Below are 18,062 nucleotides of genomic sequence, written 5' to 3'. Positions count from 1 at the left end.
CCAATTGTACAAGTTCTCCCCGTTAAAAAGATGAGAGAGGCCTGTAATTAGCATCATAGGTAGACCACAACTATTAGAGTCAAAATGAGAAAACAAATCCAGAAAATCACATTGCCTGATTTGGCAAGATTTATGTTGCAAATTATGGTGGAAAATAAGTATTTGGTCACCTAAAAACATGCAAGATTTCTGACTCTCACAGCCCTGTATCTTCTTTAAGAGGATCCTCTGTCCACTCATTACCTGTAGTAATGGCGCCTGTTTGAACTTGATATCAGTATAAAAGACATATCCACAACCTCAGTCGCACACCAAACTCCACTATGGTGAAGACCAAAGAGCTGTCGAAGGACACCAGAAACAAAATTGTAGCTCTGCACCAGGCTGGGAAGGCTGAATCTGCAATAGGCAAGCAGCTTGGTGTGATGAAATCAACAGTGGGAGCAATAATAAGAAAATGGAAGACATACAAGACCACTGATAATCTCCCTCGATCTTGGGCTCCATACAAGATCTCACTCCATGGGGTCAAAGTGATCACAAGAACGGTGAACAGAAATCCCAGAACCACAAAGTGGGACATAGTGAACGACCTGTATAGAGCTGGGACCACCGTAACAAAGGCTACCATCAGTAACACGTTACGCCGCCAGGGACTCAGATCCTGCAGTGTTAGACGTGTCCCCCTGCTTAAGCCAGTACATGTCCAGGCCCATCTGAAGTTTGCTAGAGAGCATTTGGATTATCCAGAAGAGTATTGGGAGAATGTCATATGGTCTGATGAAACCAAAGTAGAACTGTTTGTTAGAAACTAAACTCGTGTTTGGAGGAGACAGAATGCTGAGCTGCATCCAAAGAACACCATACCTACTGTGAAGCATGGGGGTGGCAACATCATGCTTTGGGGCTGTTTTTATGCAAAGGGACCAGGAAGACTGATCCATGTACAAGAAAGAATGAATGGGGCCATGTATCGTGAGATTTTGAGTGTAAACATCCTTCCATCAGCAAGGGCATTGAAGATGAAACATGGATGGGTCTTTCAGCATGATAATGATGACAAGCACACCGCCAGGGCAACAAAGGAGTGGATTCGTAAGAAGAATATGAAGGTTCTGGAGTGGCCTAGCAAGTCTCCAGATCTCAACCCCATAGAAAACCTTTGGAGGGAGTTGAAAGTCCGTTTTGACTAGCGACAGGCCCAAAACATCACTGCTCTAGAGGAGATTTGCATGAAGGAATGGGCCAACATACCAACAACAGAGTGTGGCAACCTTGTGAAGACTCACAGAAAATGTTGGACCTCTGTCATTGCCAACAAAGCATATATAACAAAATATTGAGATGAACTTTTGTTAATGACCAAATACTTATTTTCCACCATAATTTGCAAAATAAATCTTACCAAATCAGACAAGGTGATTTTCTGGATTTGTTTCCTCATTTTGTCTCTCATAGTTGTGAACTACCTATGATGTCAATTACAGGCCGCTCTCATCTTTATAAGTGGGAGAACTTGCACAATTGGTGGCTGACTAAATACTTTTTTTACCCACTGTATATACTGCATATAAACACTGTAACACAACAAAGTCAAATACATACAGTACATATGGAAATACACCAAAGTTTACTACATATTAATGATCATAACAGAGATTATTAACAATAACAGATGACGCCGTAATAATTTTTTCATGTATGATTTTGCGCATTAATTTCAATTGTCTGTTCCCCTAAAACAGAAAAGACAAATGGAATGCCATAATACAGATATGTGACAGTTCTTACAGATTTGATAGATGTGCCCCAAAAATCAGAATATGATTTTACACTCCAACTGCTCTAACCACACGTATCCTCATGTAGCGCCCGCATCTCTGCATTCAGTCCCTCTCTCCCTGCAGAGACATTAGCGTACTCACCGCCGAGGCTCCCATCCTGCTCCTTCCGGGTCTGCGGCTGCCTGGGGTGCATGCACTCCTAGGAAGTCTCCAGGCACTGTGCTTAGGGCACGCGCGCACACTTTCTGCTTCTTAAGGGGGCCGTGAAGTTCCTCTAAAGTGTCCCCAGTAGTGATGAGGGAGTCTACTCATTGCTCGGGTGGTCTCTGAGTATTTATGACTGCTCGGAGATTTAGTTTTCATCGCCACAGCTGGATGATTTATGGCTACTAGCCAGGCTGAGTACATGTGGGAGTTGCCTGGTTGCTAGGGAATCCCCACATGTAATCAAGCTGTCTAGTAGCCGCAAATCATCTAGCTGCGGCAAGGAAAACTAAATCTCAGAGCAGTCATAAATACTCGGAGACCACCCAGCCAAAAGCTGGAGGTCACTTACTATTTAAAGCTCTTCCTCCAACATGGTGCCTGTGCAATGTTGTCAGTTTGTTCCTAACACTCTCGTCAGTTCTCAAGTCCCAGTGTTTGCATTTTTGTCGGTTGCACCTGCCAGTGCTCACCTCAATGGCAGCCGAGCCACACCTGCCAGTGCTCACCTCAATAGCAGCCGAACCAGTTGCACCCGCCAATGCTCACCTAAACGGCAGCCGAGCCTGCTGCACCAGCCTGAACTTGTCTCTCCATCTGACTCCTGTCTGCACCTGCAGTTCCCGTCATCTTCTCTGCCTGTCTGCATTAGTTGAACAGTTCCCTGGGCCATCCCAACTAGCCATTCCTAGGGGTCAGCTGCCATCCACCAAAGGTCATTGGTTCTCAGTGCTTAGCAGTTCTTAGCTACTGCATGTCTGGGGTCAGATTGGGTGAGGCTCCTGGTCACGCCCCTCCAGGTCTTCCTTTGGCTTTGGGGCAATGGTTCCACCACCCAGCCCATTACACCTCACACCACAATATACTATTACATACACACAGACAGTCCACATTCAAAATCACACTTAGGCCATGTTCACCCGTTCAGTATTCGGTCAGTATTTTACATCAGTATTTGTAAGTCAAAACCAGGAGTGGGTGATAAATACAGAAATGGTGATGTGTTTCTATGATACTTTTCCTCTGATTGTTCCACTCCTGTTTTAGCTACAAATACTGATACAAAAAAAACTGATCAAATCCTGAATGTGGCCTTATACTTTTCCTCTGATTGTTCCTCTCCTGATTTTTGCTAACAAATACTGAGGTAAAATACTGACCAAATACTGAACGTGTGAACGTCACCTTAGGCCGGAGTCACAGGAGCGCATGTTCTCTTTTAGGCTAAGTGCACACGTTGCAGAATTTCCGCAGAAATTTCCGCAGCAATTCCGCAACTCCTACCGTGGGTATATTGCATGCAGAATTGGCATGCGTTTTCTCGCTAAACACTAGCGTTTTCCAAGTGATCTGTAGCATCGCTTGGAAAAGTGATTGACAGGTTGGTCACACTTTTCAAACATAGTGCTTGACAAGTGTGACCAAGTGTGCCTACGCAGCATCAATAGTAAAAGACAGTGTTAAAAATAATAAAAAAAATAAAAAATCATGATATTCTCACCTTCCTCGCGAGACTGCACGTCACCACAGGTCATTTTCGCAATGCATTACTGGGACCGGAGCACTGCGAGGAGCGGGAATCCTGCCGGGGACGCCGGAAGGTGAGAATATCATGATATTTTATTTTAATTCTTTTTTTAGCAATTATATGGTACCCAGGGCCTGGAGGAGAGTCTCCTCTCCTCCACCCTGGGTACCATCCGCACATGATCCACTTACTTCCCGCATGGTGGGCATAGCCTCAATGCATTCCTATGTGTGGGGAATCCCCGCGATTCCGCACAAAGAATGAACATGCTGCATTTTTTTCCGGAATGTGATTCTGCCGCGGGAAAAAAACGCAGCATGTGCACAAAAAATGCGAATTTCATTCTAAAAATAGGATGCTTAATGTGAGCATTTTTTAGCGTTTTTATAGCGAAAAAAACATGAACGTGTGCACATAGCCTTACGAGAGAATCTGAGCCGACTATGCAAATGACAACTCTGCTGCGAGCATGAGCCAAGTGTCGTTGCACCATACTTAATTCTCTGGCATGAGAGAATTGCAGCACAGGTGGGGAGAAGATGATGAAAGTAACTTCTCCATCTCCTCCATTGCCTGTGTCGGCTTATGTCAGACTGGGATGACATCCAAGTTCAGTCCAATGTTTCACACTTACCCATAGACTTGTATCGGTGCGTGATCCCATTCTTGGATGCACTTGCAGCACGCTGTGATTGTTTTCTCGAATAAGTAGGAGAAAATAATCGCTGATCTCCACTGCCCCATAGAATAACACTGGGGAGGAGCGCTATCTGATCAAATGTAGGATAGCACTCGGCCATGTGATACGCTCGTGTGAGCGAGCCCTTTTACAAAGAGCAAAGAAAATGTACCAGTTCCAAGATAACAGTGTACCCATCTAGTTATTGGCTCTTGTAATAAGTTTTTTTTTTTAAGGAGGACCTTAGTCATGATATACAGAAATTATAAAGATTTTATTATTACAGAGAAATTACCAAAAATATACATTAACAATATAAAATTTATATTGGTACAGAAGGTTTTGATCCATAGGTGAAAAAAAAAAACAGAGGCCAGAGACTTCATCAGGATTTCATCATTATGATGAGGACCACCAATCAATTCTATACATTATCCTCACAATGGACAACAGCATCAACAAGCATACCTATGTCGGATTGTTCCATTTGATACTCTATACCAAATAATGGTAAGAGCGCAATCTAACAGACGCTGTGATGCGGAGTGTACTGTGAAGGTTCAAGTACGTTTCTGGCGCACACTATGCATATATATATATATATATATATAAACTGTAATTGAATAAAAGGTTAATTACCCATTTGATAAGGGATCCTGCTGACACTACGGCCACCTACCTGCCTGCAACACTGCAATAAAAGGAGATCAAAACATCCTAGCTACAACAAAATATTATTAATAAAAATGTCAGCTCGGAGCACAAAAATAAGCCATCACCCAGCTCCAAATCCCCAAAAATGGAAATGCTACAGGTCTTTGAAAATGGTGACAAATGCAAAAACATTTTTCATACAAATTTCAAGTTTTTTCTCTCCAATTAAATAAAAAAACAAACTACCGTATATACTCGAGTATAAGCCGAGATTTTTAGCCCTTTTTTTAGGCTGAAAGTGCCCCTCGCGACTTATACTCGAGTCATTGTCCCAAGGGGGTTGGCGGGGGAGCGGCAGGAGACGGCGGCTGTCACATCATACTCACCCACTCCTGGCGCGATCGCTGCATGTCCTCCCTGCATCACTCTGTTGTCTCGGCGCAGCAGCTCTTCCTGTGCTCAGCAGTCATGTGGTACCGCTCAATAAAGTAATGAATATGGACGCGACTCCACTCCCCTAGGGGTGGAGCGTATATTCATTACTTTAATGAGTGGTACCATATGACTACTCAACACTGGAAGGAGCTGCTGCCCCGGGACGACGGAGAAGTAGGGAAGTGAGACCGCGCCAGGAGGGTATGACGGGGGAGGGTGAGCCATGCGATATTCACCTGTCTTCCGCCGCCGGGTTGTGTCTTCCGCGTCCTCTGGCTGACATTCAGGTCAGAGGGCACGATGACGTGTTTAGTGCGTGCCCTCTGCCTGAGTCAGCGGCGACACTGGCACCTGGCTTACAGCGATAAGAGAAGAGTATGACATTTGTTTTTTTTTAATCGCAGAAGCAGCATATGGGGAATATTATTCTATGGAGCATCTTATGGGGCCATCAACTTTTATGGAACATTATATGGGGCATATTATTCTATGGAGCATCTTATGGGGCCATCAACTTTTATGGAACATTATATGGGGTATATTATTCCATGGAGCATCTTATGGAGCCATCATTAACCTTTGTGCAGCATTATATGTATTTTGTATACTCCCTGACAGAAGTTATGTCGCTTATCCATGTTATGTAAATAAAAGCTTATAACCTAACGTTAAATTCATCCATTGGTTGTATAAATTATTCTTTTGAAAGCTGAAACCCTCCGAAATGTGGTCTAGGTTAAGAAAATAAATTGGCATCAATGCAGAAATATTGATCAGCTAATGGACACAGAATGGTTAGATTTTGGCAAGACAAATGTTTTGTTGCCTGGTCACATAATGCACCCAATCCTAGTTTACATCCTCACCTGTGTTCAGTAAATGATCGGTTAATTAGTGTGTGTGTATAAAAAGAAACCCAGCACACCAGACCTTCACAACAACTGCAACTTGAGCTCTGACAACATGCCAAAAATCCACCCTGCGACCAAAGCCTGGATTATCAAGAGGCTGAAGAACAGATCCACTGCAGAGGTGGCTGGCACCTTTAATGTGTCTCAGCGTCAAGTACAGATAATTGAAAAAAGATTTGAAGAGAATGGAGATGTGTTTGACAAGTCCAGGTCCGGCAGACCCTGCAAGACAACTGCTCAGTAGGAACGTTTGTTGGTTAGAAAATCCAAAGCAAGCCCCTCTTCCACTGCAGCAGAGCTCCAACAGGCTTGGTCACCTCAAGTCCCTGTGTCAAGTAGAACAGTTTGTAGGATTCTGTCTCGAAATGGCCTCCATGATTGAATCAGTGCCCTTAAGCCAGCACTAAACAAAAGGCAAATAAAAAACCTGCTAAACCGATGGACGCTGGAAAAGTGGCACAAGGTGGATTTCTCTGATGAATCTCCAGTAGAATTACACCACAGCCACTGCAAATACTGCAGGAGACCTACTGGAGCCCGTATGGATCCAAAATTCACCCAGAAAACAGTTAAATTTAGTGGTGGAAAGATGAAAAAAAAATGGGCTGAAAATCTCAGCTTATACTGTAGTATATACAGTACCTATTTTATACACTGACAAGGATCTTGCAGAGATTGTGAGACCTGGTTGTTCCTTCATTGGTAAGAGGGACGTTATTATCGGTAACATCATTTCTCCTAGTTTATATCTCTACAAGGAAGTCAGCCGACACGTGGGAGACAAATACCAAAGGTTTTATTGAATGTGGTCGACCTAAATGTGGTTTCTGCAAGTATGTGTCCAGAGCAAAATGTTTCTACTAAACAGAATAATATAATATTGGACGTCTCATTAGTTGTGTCTCCACACATCACTGCCATCATACAGTGTGAAACTTGCCCTCTGCAATATGTGGGGAGCACGGTCAGAACCTAAAGCCACCGCATTGGGGACACATTAGGGACATTCTAAGCCCCACAACACGTAATTCATCTGCAGCATCACAACATTTCATACAACACAATAGGAATATCATCACGTTACAGTTGTGGGTAGTGAATATGTTACCAGACCAGATAAGGGGGAGATTGGTATAAAAAGTACACCCCAGAGAAGCCTCGTGGATTCTGGAATTGGACCCCAGGTTCCCCAGTGGTATGAATCTTCGTTCAGACCTTGCATCCATTTATTGAATTATTTTTTTTTCTCCTTTCTCTTGTATAGTAATTCTACATAATATACACATTATAGATGCACACTCTTCATTCTTGTGTGACACGTATGCTGTCTGTTGTATAGTAATTCTACATAATATACACATTATAGATGTGCACTCTTCATTCTTGTGTGACACGTATGCTGTCTGTTGTATAGTAATTCTACATAATATACACATTATAGATGCACACTCTTCATTCTTGTGTGACACGTATGCTGTCTGTTGTATAGTAATTCTACATAATATACACATTATAGATGTGCACACTTCATTCTTGTGTGACACGTATGCTTCCTGCTGTATAGTAATTCTACATAATATACACATTATAGATGCGCACTCTTCATTCTTGTGTGACACGTATGCTTCCTGCTGTATAGTAATTCTACATAATATACACATTATAGATGCACACTCTTCATTCTTCTGTGACACGTATGCTGTCTGCTGTATAGTAATTCTACATAATATACACATTATAGATGTGCACTCTTCATTCTTGTGTGACACGTATGCTTCCTGTTGTATAGTAATTCTACATAATATACACATTATAGATGCACACTCTTCATTCTTGTGTGACATGTATGCTTCCTGCTGTATAGTAATTCTACATAATATACACATTATAGATGTACACTCTTCATTCTTGTGTGACACGTATGCTGCCTGTTGTATAGTAATTCTACATAATATACACATTATAGATGTGCACTCTTCATTCTTGTTTGACACGTATGCTTCCTGTTGTATAGTAATTCTACATAATATACACATTATAGATGTGCACTCTTCATTCTTCTGTGACACGTATGCTTCCTGTTGTATAGTAATTCTACATAATATACACATTATAGATGCACACTCTTCATTCTTGTGTGACACGTATGCTTCCTGTTGTATAGTAATTCTACATAATATACACATTATAGATGTACACTCTTCATTCTTCTGTGACACGTATGCTTCCTGTTGTATAGTAATTCTACATAATATACACATTATAGATGCACACTCTTCATTCTTCTGTGACACGTATGCTTCCTGTTGTATAGTAATTCTACATAATATACACATTATAGATGCACACTCTTCATTCTTCTGTGACACGTATGCTTCCTGTTGTATAGTAATTCTACATAATATACACATTATAGATGCACACTCTTCATTCTTGTGTGACACGTATGCTTCCTGTTGTATAGTAATTCTACATAATATACACATTATAGATGTACACTTCATTCTTGTGTGACACGTATGCTTCCTGTTGTATAGTAATTCTACATAATATACACATTATAGATGCGCACTCTTCATTCTTGTGTGACACGTATGCTTCCTGCTGTATAGTAATTCTACATAATATACACATTATAGATGCGCACTCTTCATTCTTGTGTGACACGTATGCTTCCTGCTGTATAGTAATTCTACATAATATACACATTATAGATGTACACTCTTCATTCTTGTGTGACACGTATGCTTCCTGTTGTATAGTAATTCTACATAATATACACATTATAGATGCACACTCTTCATTCTTGTGTGACACGTATGCTTCCTGTTGTATAGTAATTCTACATAATATACACATTATAGATGTGCACTCTTCATTCTTGTGTGACACGTATGCTTCCTGTTGTATAGTAATTCTACATAATATACACATTATAGATGTGCACTCTTCATTCTTGTGTGACACGTATGCTGTCTGTTGTATAGTAATTCTACATAATATACACATTATAGATGCACACTCTTCATTCTTGTGTGACACGTATGCTTCCTGTTGTATAGTAATTCTACATAATATACACATTATAGATGACACTCTTCATTCTTGTGTGACACGTATGCTTCCTGCTGTATAGTAATTCTACATAATATACACATTATAGATGCACACTCTTCATTCTTGTGTGACACGTATGCTTCCTGTTGTATAGTAATTCTACATAATATACACATTATAGATGTGCACTCTTCATTCTTGTGTGACACGTATGCTTCCTGTTGTATAGTAATTCTACATAATATACACATTATAGATGCACACTCTTCATTCTTGTGTGACACGTATGCTTCCTGTTGTATAGTAATTCTACATAATATACACATTATAGATGTACACTCTTCATTCTTGTGTGACACGTATGCTTCCTGCTGTATAGTAATTCTACATAATATACACATTATAGATGTACACACTTCATTCTTGTGTGACACGTATGCTTCCTGTTGTATAGTAATTCTACATAATATACACATTATAGATGTACTCTTCATTCTTGTGTGACACGTATGCTTCCTGTTGTATAGTAATTCTACATAATATACACATTATAGATGTACACTCTTCATTCTTGTGTGACACGTATGCTTCCTGTTGTATAGTAATTCTACATAATATACACATTATAGATGTACACTCTTCATTCTTGTGTGACACGTATGCTTCCTGCTGTATAGTAATTCTACATAATATACACATTATAGATGTGCACTCTTCATTCTTGTGTGACACGTATGCTTCCTGTTGTATAGTAATTCTACATAATATACACATTATAGATGCGCACTCTTCATTCTTGTGTGACACGTATGCTTCCTGTTGTATAGTAATTCTACATAATATACACATTATAGATGCACACTCTTCATTCTTGTGTGACACGTATGCTTCCTGTTGTATAGTAATTCTACATAATATACACATTATAGATGCACACTCTTCATTCTTGTGTGACACGTATGCTTCCTGCTGTATAGTAATTCTACATAATATACACATTATAGATGTGCACTCTTCATTCTTGTGTGACACGTATGCTTCCTGCTGTATAGTAATTCTACATAATATACACATTATAGATGCGCACTCTTCATTCTTGTGTGACACGTATGCTGTCTGTTGTATAGTAATTCTACATAATATACACATTATAGATGTGCACTCTTCATTCTTGTGTGACACGTATGCTTCCTGTTGTATAGTAATTCTACATAATATACACATTATAGATGCGCACTCTTCATTCTTGTGTGACACGTATGCTGTCTGTTGTATAGTAATTCTACATAATATACACATTATAGATGCGCACTCTTCATTCTTGTGTGACACGTATGCTTCCTGTTGTATAGTAATTCTACATAATATACACATTATAGATGCACACTCTTCATTCTTGTGTGACACGTATGCTTCCTGTTGTATAGTAATTCTACATAATATACACATTATAGATGTACACTCTTCATTCTTGTGTGACACGTATGCTTCCTGTTGTATGGTAATTCTACATAATATACACATTATAGATGCACACTCTTCATTCTTGTGTGACACGTATGCTGTCTGTTGTATAGTAATTCTACATAATATACACATTATAGATGTGCACTCTTCATTCTTTTGTGACACGTATGCTTCCTGTTGTATAGTAATTCTACATAATATACACATTATAGATGCACACTCTTCATTCTTGTGTGACACGTATGCTTCCTGTTGTATAGTAATTCTACATAATATACACATTATAGATGCACACTCTTCATTCTTGTGTGACACGTATGCTTCCTGCTGTATAGTAATTCTACATAATATACACATTATAGATGTGCACTCTTCATTCTTGTGTGACACGTATGCTTCCTGTTGTATAGTAATTCTACATAATATACACATTATAGATGCGCACTCTTCATTCTTGTGTGACACGTATGCTTCCTGTTGTATAGTAATTCTACATAATATACACATTATAGATGCGCACTCTTCATTCTTGTGTGACACGTATGCTGTCTGTTGTATAGTAATTCTACATAATATACACATTATAGATGCACACTCTTCATTATTGTGTGACACGTATGCTGTCTGTTGTATAGTAATTCTACATAATATACACATTATAGATGTACACTCTTCATTCTTGTGTGACACGTATGCTTCCTGTTGTATAGTAATTCTACATAATATACACATTATAGATGCACACTCTTCATTATTGTGTGACACGTATGCTTCCTGCTGTATAGTAATTCTACATAATATACACATTATAGATGTACACTCTTCATTCTTGTGTGGCATGTATGCTTCCTGTTGTATAGTAATTCTACATAATATACACATTATAGATGCACACTCTTCATTCTTGTGTGACACGTATGCTGTCTGTTGTATAGTAATTCTACATAATATACACATTATAGATGCGCACTCTTCATTCTTGTGTGACACGTATGCTTCCTGTTGTATAGTAATTCTACATAATATACACATTATAGATGCACACTCTTCATTCTTGTGTGACACGTATGCTTCCTGTTGTATAGTAATTCTACATAATATACACATTATAGATGCACACTCTTCATTCTTGTGTGACACGTATGCTTCCTGTTGTATAGTAATTCTACATAATATACACATTATAGATGTACACTCTTCATTCTTGTGTGACACGTATGCTTCCTGCTGTATAGTAATTCTACATAATATACACATTATAGATGTACACTCTTCATTCTTGTGTGGCATGTATGCTTCCTGCTGTATAGTAATTCTACATAATATACACATTATAGATGTGCACTCTTCATTCTTGTGTGACACGTATGCTGTCTGTTGTATAGTAATTCTACATAATATACACATTATAGATGCACACTCTTCATTCTTGTGTGACACGTATGCTTCCTGTTGTATAGTAATTCTACATAATATACACATTATAGATGACACTCTTCATTATTGTGTGACACGTATGCTGTCTGTTGTATAGTAATTCTACATAATATACACATTATAGATGTACACTCTTCATTCTTGTGTGACACGTATGCTGTCTGTTGTATAGTAATTCTACATAATATACACATTATAGATGACACTCTTCATTATTGTGTGACACGTATGCTGTCTGTTGTATAGTAATTCTACATAATATACACATTATAGATGACACTCTTCATTCTTGTGTGACACGTATGCTTCCTGTTGTATAGTAATTCTACATAATATACACATTATAGATGCACACTCTTCATTCTTGTGTGGCACGTATGCTTCCTGCTGTATAGTAATTCTACATAATATACACATTATAGATGCGCACTCTTCATTCTTGTGTGGCACGTATGCTTCCTGTTGTATAGTAATTCTACATAATATACACATTATAGATGCGCACTCTTCATTCTTGTGTGACACGTATGCTTCCTGTTGTATAGTAATTCTACATAATATACACATTATAGATGCGCACTCTTCATTCTTGTGTGACACGTATGCTGTCTGTTGTATAGTAATTCTACATAATATACACATTATAGATGCGCACTCTTCATTCTTGTGTGACACGTATGCTTCCTGCTGTATAGTAATTCTACATAATATACACATTATAGATGCGCACTCTTCATTCTTGTGTGACACGTATGCTGTCTGTTGTATAGTAATTCTACATAATATACACATTATAGATGCACACTCCTCATTCTTGTGTGACACGTATGCTGTCTGTTGTATAGTAATTCTACATAATATACACATTATAGATGCACACTCCTCATTCTTGTGTGACACGTATGCTGTCTGTTGTATAGTAATTCTACATAATATACACATTATAGATGTACACTCTTCATTCTTGTGTGACACGTATGCTTCCTGCTGTATAGTAATTCTACATAATATACACATTATAGATGCGCACTCTTCATTCTTCTGTGACACGTATGCTTCCTGCTGTATAGTAATTCTACATAATATACACATTATAGATGCACACTCTTCATTCTTGTGTGGCACGTATGCTTCCTGCTGTATAGTAATTCTACATAATATACACATTATAGATGCACACTCTTCATTCTTGTGTGACACGTATGCTTCCTGCTGTATAGTAATTCTACATAATATACACATTATAGATGCACACTCTTCATTCTTGTGTGGCACGTATGCTGTCTGCTGTATAGTAATTCTACATAATATACACATTATAGATGCACACTCTTCATTCTTGTGTGACACGTATGCTGTCTGTTGTATAGTAATTCTACATAATATACACATTATAGATGCACACTCTTCATTATTGTGTGACACGTATGCTGTCTGTTGTATAGTAATTTTACATAATATACACATTATAGATGCACACTCTTCATTGTTTTGTGACACGTATGCTGTCTGTTGTATAGTAATTCTACATAATATACACATTATAGATGCACACTCTTCATTCTTGTGTGACACGTATGCTTCCTGCTGTATAGTAATTCTACATAATATACACATTATAGATGCACACTCTTCATTCTTGTAGGGCACGTATGCTGTCTCTTGTGGACGTGTGATCGTCCATAGGGGTAATGTAGACATATCGCACATGTCCATTTGTGGCTGATGGTTTCCTCTGTGCATTAGACACTGTGATGTGTATTAGTCGCAGGTTACTGGTTATTTATTATCACAGGAATAAGAACTGAACACAAATACCAGGACGAAACTTGTTGAATTTTTATTATCCCCAGGCTGTTCTGTTTAATGTTTCTATGATTTTAAATTTTTCAATAAATGTTTTGCTTTTATTCACACTGGAAACGTGATGGATTATCACTAATTTTCTAAATCCCATTCATTCCTCCCAACCGGGATTTCTAAACCGAGCACTTCCCATGGATATCACCAAGCATTGAGAGGTGAGCTGAAAGCAGTTCTTTCTATAGATGAATGGCATGTATGGGTGCTGTCTACATAGAAAGTCTCTACTAAAGCCCATGCAGAAAATATCCGGCCTACAATCTGCCAGGACACATGGTGAAAAATATGAAGACTCCTGGGACTAAATGTTTTTGGAATTGGTGGCTTCGAAACTGTATGGCACTGTAAAGGTGAGGACTACAATGATAAATGCACGATACCTACAGTGATACATGGTGGTCGCAGTGTCTTTATGTGGGGCTGCATGAGTGCTGCTGGGGTAGGGATCTACATGTCATTGATGGGATCATGAATTCACAGATGTTCTGCTCTATAGTGAAAGAGAAGATGTTGCCATCACTCCGTGCTCTTGATAGATTTGCACTTTTCCAACATGACAATGATACAAAACACACATCTAAGGCCACTGCTGCATTTCTGAAGAACATCTGAACCCAACCAAACATGGGGAATTCTGAAGAGACAACTTGTCATCACTCTCCATCCAGCATCTAAGAGAACTCGTTCTTGAAGAATAGAAAAAAGATAGATGCTGTATTATGTAACCAACTTGTTTGTCCCATGGCCTAGTAGACTTGGAGCTGTCCTTAACACCTTTCCGACATTGGGCATAATACGTCCACATCGAAATCCCTCCCTCTGGTGCTAAGCCCACATCTTTCCCGGCACATGTCTGCTGTTTTGAACATCTGACATGTGCCTCTAACCCCCATGGGTGGAATCGCGATCCACCCTCGGCTGGTAACCGGTTAAATGCTGCTATCAATCTCTGACAGCGGCATTTAACTCACGATTGCCGGAAGCGCTTTGGAAATTCCTCCCATCGGTGGACCCGTCACATGATTGAGGGTCACTGATGAGTCGGCATGACTACCAGTGGTCTGAAGCAGACCTCTATGGTTGTCATTGCCAGATTGCTATGAGTGCTGGCCCCATGGTTGGTGCTCATAGCAAGTGAGCATTTCTGCTACACACAGGCGATCTCATCCTCGCCTGTATGTAGCAGAGGCGATCAGACAACTGGAAGCCCCCCCCCTGGCAGTATATATTAGCTCACACATACACATAATAGACAGGTCATGTGACTGACAGCTACCCTATTTCCTATATGGTACAGTTGTTGCTCTTGTAGTTTGTCTGCTTATTAATCAGATTTTTATTTTTGAAGGATAGTACCAGACTTGTGTGTGTTTTAGGGCAAGTGTCATGTGTCAAGTTGTGTGTGTTGAGTTGCATGTAGCGACTTTTGTGAAATGAGTTTTGTGTGGCGACATGCGTGTAGCAATTTTTTGTGTGTCGAGTTGCATGTGACAGGTTAGTGTAGCAAGTTGTGTGCAAGTTTTGCGCATGGTGAGTTTTGCGCGTGGCGAGTTTTATGTGTGGTGCGTTTTGAGTATGTGCAAGTTTTGTGTGAGGCAACTTTTGCATGTGTTGCAACTTTTGTGCATGTGGCAATTTTTCCGCATGTGCAAGTTTTGCATGTGGCGAGTTTTCCATGAGGTGAGTTTTGCACGTGTGGCGAGTTTTGCGTGAGCCTAGTTTTGCATGTGGCGAGTTTTGCGAGTGGCGAGTTTTGGTGTTTCGACTTTTATGTGGCGAGGTTGGTGTATGTGTGAAATGTGTGCTGAGGGTGGTATATGTGTTCAAGCACGTGGTAGTGTGTGGCACATTTTGTGTGTGTTCATATCCCTGTGTGTGGTGAGTATCCCATGTCGGGGCCCCAACTTAGCAACTGTACAGTATATACTCTTTGGCGCCATCGCTCTCACTCTTTAAGTCCCCCTTGCTCACATCTGGCAGCTGTCAATTTGCCTCCAACACTTTTCCTTTCACTTTTTCCCCATTATGTAGATAGGGGCAAAATTGTTTGGTGAATTGGAAAGCACGGGGTTAAAATTTCGCCTCACAACATAGCCTATGACGCTCTCGGGGTCCAGACGTGTGACTGTAGCCGCGACAGTGCAGATGCCAATCCCGGACATACAATGGTGTTCAAAAGTCCTGCATAGGCGTGAAAAAACTATATGTTTCATACTCCTGCATCTCTACAGTGAAACTGGTGGAACATATATGTTTTTGCAATCCTTCATTGTATGCCATACTCATTTTTGAATGTCCAAAGTGTATAAATTGTTATGGTAAGCGCATTTTTGATAATTTTTTTTACAGCATAACCATACCTACACCAGTACAGTGTGTTGAATGGTGAACAGGTTTCTAAGTTCATTAACTTCCAATGCAAGTTCACACAGACTTAAATTTTACTTTTTAAGATTTATTATTTTTTATTTAATTCAGAGTCCTGAAAAGGGCCTTTTGAGTGCATCTTTAGCTTCTAATACTTTATTGGCCAGCCTTTGCTCTTGAGCGCCAGCTTGCATCTCTGTGGCATTGAGTGAACAAGCTTCTGCAGATGTTTACGAGTGATGATGTGGTTCCAGGCCTGTATCAGAGCCTCAATCAACTCACTCTTGGTCCTTGGCTGTTTTCTAGATATCTCTAATGATACCTTGTGCCACAAATTTTCAATTGGATTGACGTCCGGGGACTGAGCTGGCCAGTCAATAGTAGCCACCTTGTTCTTTTTTTTCCATTCCGTTACTGTCTTAGCTCTGTGACAAGGATCATTATCATCCTGGAAGATATAATCCCCTGAAAACAGGTGTTGAGCAGAAGGCAGCATTTTCTTATTAAGGATGACAATGTATTTTTTTGCACTAACCATACCGAACACAATATGAAGCCTTCCAACACCATTGGCTGCCATACAGCCCCAGACCATTACTTTCATCAGATGTTTCACATAGAAGCTCAAACACTCTGGCTTGTACTCTTCATGTGGGAACCTTCTCACATAAGACTTGCCATCATTTCCTAAAATGCGAAAAAGTGCTTTCATCACTAAATAGCACTTTTTCCCACTCCTCTGTCCTCTATTTTAAATATTTCAATGCCCACGATCCTCCACTGACAAAACTCTGAAGGCTCCCATCATAAAACTCTACAGTATGATTCACTAGATAGACCAACAGATAAAACAAACAAACAAAGCAGCAAATGTGATGCAATGTGATTGGCTGCCATATCCAGGTTATGATTGGTCACAAGAACCTCATCTGTGATTGGATAATTTTGGATCTGAAGCTGTACAATATTTAGTTGTGCTTTCAATTCCCATATTGTTGCAATAATTTCAGGCAAAACTGCTTCAAAAGCTAAAAATATTACAGGGAGACAATGCAAAATTGTATTCTGAACAAAACCATATATAATATGTCATATTAGCATCGAAGATATTCGACAGAACGTTTAAAACTTGAAAAATCAATTTATCCTATGCCTATGCAGGACTTTTGAACACCACTGTACACACACACATACATTCAGCTTTATATATTAGATAATAATAATAATTACTTGGACCTAGCTTTTCTATTCACACATCTTAAGGCCCCGTCTCACATAGCGAGATCGCTAGCAAGATCGCTGCTGAGTCACAAGTTTTGTGACGCAACAGCGACCTCAGTAGCGATCTCGCTATGTGTGACACGTACCAGCGATCAGGCCCCTGCTGTGAGATCGCTGGTCGTGTCGGAATGGCCTGGACCTTTTTTTGGTCGTTGAGGTCCCGCTGACATCGCTGAATCGGTGTGTGTGACACCGATCCAGCGATGTCTTCACTGGTAATCAGGGTAAACATCGGGTTACTAAGCGCAGGGCCGCGCTTAGTAACCTGATGTTTACCCTGGTTACCAGCGTAAATGTAAAAAAAAAAAAACAGTACATACTCACCATCTGATGTCCGTCAGGTCCCTTGCCGTCTGCTTCCTGCTCTGACTGAGATCCGGCCGTACAGTGAGAGC

This window comes from Ranitomeya variabilis, chromosome 1 (genome assembly GCF_051348905.1).
Source record: "Ranitomeya variabilis isolate aRanVar5 chromosome 1, aRanVar5.hap1, whole genome shotgun sequence".
In the NCBI taxonomy this organism is placed as follows: Eukaryota; Metazoa; Chordata; class Amphibia; order Anura; family Dendrobatidae; genus Ranitomeya; species Ranitomeya variabilis.
The sequence above is the reverse complement of the archived record's forward strand: the minus strand, read 5'-3'. Positions refer to the sequence as shown.